This window comes from Empidonax traillii, unplaced genomic scaffold, assembly GCF_003031625.1.
Source record: "Empidonax traillii isolate 1590-97213 ecotype Southwest subspecies unplaced genomic scaffold, ASM303162v1 scaffold1336:size128603, whole genome shotgun sequence".
NCBI classification, from domain to species: Eukaryota; Metazoa; Chordata; class Aves; order Passeriformes; family Tyrannidae; genus Empidonax; species Empidonax traillii.
This window is the reverse complement of record NW_020956529.1, coordinates 6,799-11,931: the sequence shown is the minus strand read 5'-3', so window position 1 is coordinate 11,931 and position 5,133 is coordinate 6,799.

The window sequence follows — 5,133 nt, the reverse complement described above, 5'->3', positions numbered from 1 at the left end:
GCTCATTATACCATTTCTGCAAAATGGTGAGAAGTTGCCAGCAATCAGATTGCCCAGGACGCTGCAAAAGGACCCAAATTTGACTTAAGAATCTTCCTAAAAAATCTTTCCATGGCAGAATAGAAATAAAACAGTGTGTTGGGGTTTTCAGTCAGAGTCTCAATTACTGCAATTGTAGTAGAATACACACATAAAAAAAGTCAGAGAAAAGCATCCTACACATGCAGATATGGCTGTGGCTACATCTTAGTGTATACAAAAAAAAAAAAAAAAAAAGGAGCGTGCTTGTGTGCATTTAGCATTCAAAACACAAAAGAAACAAGATGATTTATTTCAGCCAAAAAACAGCTGTAAAATTTAAAGACATCAGGAACGAATGAGTGAGGAAGCCACCGGGAGGCACTATTGCCACTTAGCAAGTGCACGATCAAAACCTCTCCTGCTGCAGCAGGTCTTTGACGATCATCGAAACAGCCTTGTGTGCAGGTCAACTTACGAGCAAGAACATCACGGTACAGAAAATACAGGTATTTAGAGGCTGGTGCATTTATACCTACCTTGAATAGCACTGAAAGTGTTTGCAGTAGAAGTGATGTGCCAGTTTTCCTAGTTACCAGAGACTAAAGTGGTTGCGGTTTGATTTTGTTTTGTTTTGTTATATGGCATCATCTGACTTTATCCTGAGTGATCGTGGTATAACAAACAAGAGGGCTATAATGAACAAACCAAGATTTTAAGGGAAATACCTTCTTTGTATTTAGAAATTAGGGAATGTCTATGTAATGAATACTTACATTTCAAAACTGCAAATTGTTATGAAAAGGAGGAAACTGAAAGTGGTGATAATATGAATCTCCTTGCAGTTGAAAAAACACTTAATTTTCTGTTTTATTAATTTTCCACTGTATCAACCCCTTTGATTACAATCTCACAAGTAAAAAAAACAAAACTACGTGTGGCACAGATGAAGAATGATAAACCACAGAAGCCTGAGGCATCCTGTTCTTATAATGCCTCCCATCAGAATAAAAGTCCACAAAATGCAACTTCTTTTTTCTTCCAGGTACAACTGAGTAAAACCTTATTTTTCATGTAATTAACAATTTTTTGGCAATTTAGAGATATGGTATGTCTTTTTCAATTCTGCATTCAAAGATTCTGAAGGAACTTCATGAAAAGCTTTGACTCTCACTTATATAGTATCACAGTCAATGAAGGGTTTACTTAGTATTCTTGTCTTATGAATTTACTATATTTTTAAAAGTTGCCATAATCTGGAAAAATACAGAGTTATTTAGGACTTTTGTTATTTTATAATGAAAATAGCATAGGGAAAAGCCCTTTTGAAATGCTTTATGATCTCTCTTGATCCATATGGACTAGAGTTTAATTCCTGAAGCTGATTCAGCTGATTCATTTCCCTTTTCTAGGGTTACTCACAATATTTCATATGCAAGATATTTGTCCTTTTTCGCCTGAAGACAGAAACACACACTCCTCTAATTATTGATAAATGTGATATCATCTCCCTTGACTGCCCAACACTTAACCTAGAAAGATCTGCTTATAAAATATAGAAATATCACAATGCAAAGAACTCAAAGTGAATGATTTTAAGGCACATTATACTTTGAACTATTTATTTCACCACACACTACACACTGAGACAAACACAATAGATACTTCATTTGAAACTCCTCCTTAGTGCAGAGGTTTAATGTTAAAGGGAGTCTAGCAGGTTAATCCATGGGAATATCAGGTGTCGTCTGGCATATCCTCCTGTGCCAAGAGCGCATGCTCAGTCAGGTGGAAACATATAACTTAAATTTGCTTCTACTCAAAGCTAAGGAAAAGCAAATCAGCTCCAGGTTTGACAGCTGTGCTCCTGTGAGAGTGTGTCTTCTGAGATGATGACTACGAGCACAAACCAGAGTCAATGACACTAAATAGTTTTGGTTTCATAACTGGCTTGCCCTGTGCTGTGCACCACCGTAGCAGAGTTAGCCCAGGTCAGATCATGAAGGGCACCAGTGGAAGGTGGTTTGCTGTGTGGGGTGCTGGCTAAAATCTGATTGTTGCTCTGTCATAGCTTATCTCTGGACAATTTTCTGTGCTTTGGATCTTCATCTCTGAAAGATTAATTCTCTAATTATCACAGTATTGTACAGATAATTCAATTTATGACTGCCATGCACTTCAATACTGTTGTAATGAGGCTCATATAAAATACTTTTGAGAGGTCCTTAGAGCTATCCTCTATAAAAATGCAGCAAGCTGGACAAGCAGAGATTACATGCCTCAGGCAAAAGACCCATAGGCTTCAGGAGCTATTTATTTACTTCTTGGACAAAGAAAACAAACATGAAACATTTAGTTCTACTCCAGAGAGAGAGAAAAAAATGCAAAGTTCAAAAATTTTTTCACTGAAAGAGTGGTCAGGCATGGGAACAGGCTTCCCAAGGAAGTGGTGGAATAATCATCCCAGAAGGTGTTCCAAAAAAAACATGTAGATGTGGCATCTGGGGACATGGTTTAGTAGTGGACTTGGCAGTGCTGGGTTAATGGCTGGACTCAATGATTTCATTGAGGTCTTTTCCAACCTTCATAATTCTATGACTCTACTACAAAAAGCACTTGTGAAATTACAAAGTCAAGTGGGGTTCAGACCCACTTGTCTTTATGGGTGATTTCAACTTCCCAGACATAACCAGGAATATCACAGTGCTGTGACAAACAGCGCTTGAAAACTCTTGAAGTTTGTGGCAGATAACTTCTTATCACAGGTACTCAGTGAGCTAACTAGGAAAGATCCCTCCTAGACTTGCTGTTTGTGAATAGAGGAGGATTCATTGGGGATGTGATGGGAGGTGCCTGTCTTGGCCACAGAGATCATAACGTGGTTGTGCTTAAAATTTTCAGTGCAATGAGAAAAAAGAAGACAGCAGAGTTGCTACCCTGGACTACAGTAGAGCCAACTCAAAGCTATTTAGGGAGCTCTTTAGCAGACTACCCTGGGAATCTGCTTTTGAGGCACAGGAGTCCTTGAGTGCTGATCGGTCTTGTTATTCCAATCTACAAAAAAAACGGTGTGAGGGAAGACCCAGGCAACTACAGACCTACAGAAAAATTGTGGAGAAGATTACACTGGGTACTGTTGAAAGGCATTTAGCTGATAACTCAGTCCTCAGGCACTGTCAATGTGGGTTCACAGAAGGAAAATCCTGTTTAACTAATTTGATATTCCTCTATTTTAGAGTCACCCTCCAAGTGGATGAGGTGAAGGTGGTGGATGCAGCTTTTCTGGGTGTTAGCAAGGCTTTGGATATTGTTCCTCACTTGTCTTCTGGACAAGTGGTCCAGCTGTGGGATGAGTGGGTACATGGTGCACTGGGTGAAGAGCTGGCTGAAGGACAGAGCTCAGAGGGTTGTAGTGAATCTGGCTGGTGCCTGGTCACCAGTTGTTTTCCTCTGGGTTCAATCCTAGGGCCAGTCCTGCTCAATATATTTATCAGTGATCTGGATGCAGGAGTTGGGTGCACCATTAGCCAGTTTGTTTATGATACCAACATGGGAAGTGTGGATTTTTTGAGAGACAGCAGGCCTTGTAGAGGGACCTAGACAGACTGGAGAATTGGGCTATGATTAGTGGGATGAAATTCAAAAAGCTGAAGTGATAGATTCTGCACTGAGGATGGAGTAAGGCCTCGCACAAGTCTAAACGGGGAAAGGAGGGGCTGGAGATCAGCCCTGCAGGTGGGGAACTGGGGGTGCTTGTTGGGCAGCAGCTCACCAGGACCCAGCAGTGAGTGAGCCCTGGCAGCCCCGAGGGCAAACCCCATCCTGGCGTGCATCAAACACAGCACCATCATCCTCGAAAAAAAAGTGATTATCCCGCTGTCTGCAGTGTTGATGGGGCCTCACCTGGATCCCTCTGTGAAATGCTGGGACTCACCTGTTAAGAAGGATGTGAAGGCCCTTGAATGTATCCCAAGGAGGAAAACAAAGGTAGTGGCAGGGCTGGAAGACATGTGCTGTAAGGAACAGCTGAGGGGTCTCTGGGTTTGTCTAATTTGGAGAAAGGGTGGCTGAGAGGTGACCTCATTGCTCTCTACAGCTTCCTGAGGAGGAAAAGGGGAAAAGGAGGTGCTGAGCTTTTCTGCCTGGGGTCCAGTGATAGAGCATGTGGGAATGGTTCAAAACTATGCCTGGGAGTTTTAGACTGGATGTTAGGAAGCTTTTCTTTACTGAAAGGACGGTCAAACACTGGAACAGGCTTCCCAGTTGATGTCCCAAGCCTGCCAGCATCTAAAAGGCATTTGGAAAATGCCCTTAGCAATGTGCTTTAACTTCTGGACAGGCCTGAATTGGTCATTGGATGGTCGTTGTAGGTCCCTCCCAGCTGCAATATTGTATTCAGTTTAGTCCTATTCCTGTGACTCACAGACAGTGATTACAAAGCAGCTCTGGCCCCACACTTCTGACTGTGCTCAAAGTCCCCAGAGTCCACTTAGGAACCTGTGTGAGTGTTTTCATCACTGTGTTAATGAGAGTTAATAATATTATAGACAAAGTTCATTTTAAAAGTTGCCATCTCCAGCCTTGATGTCAGAGGTCACCTGCAGGTAGGAAATAGTTTCACTGGTTTTATTAAGTGACTTTGTTGTTCATCTAGCCTCAGCCTTCTGGGGTCACAGGCAACCAGAACAGGTTTCTCGAACCACTTGCACCCAGTAGATCACCAGAGAGCATTTAGTAGATTATATTCCCAATGTTGTTACTACAAATTAAGCCATCCAGGGAAGACAATTCCGGAAAATCTGAAATTTGACCAAATTAAACTCACCTACCTTAATTATTTGGAAGACTAATTTGTACAGGACTGGGGTTTCTTTGTTCTGTGTTCTTTTTCTTTTTTTCCCTAAAGGGTAGTATTGTTTCTACAAGTTGGTGGGAGTGGAAACCTATAAATGACTGTTGATGGGTTGCGAATGCAATCCTCTTGCAGCTGAACAGAACAGTCATCCTAATTAAAAACTTAGTAACATTCTGTACAATGTCATGACCTGGCAGAATCTTTCATCTATAATTAATTATGTTCCTCATTTTGGATAGGCTTTTTTTTTTCTTTTTTTT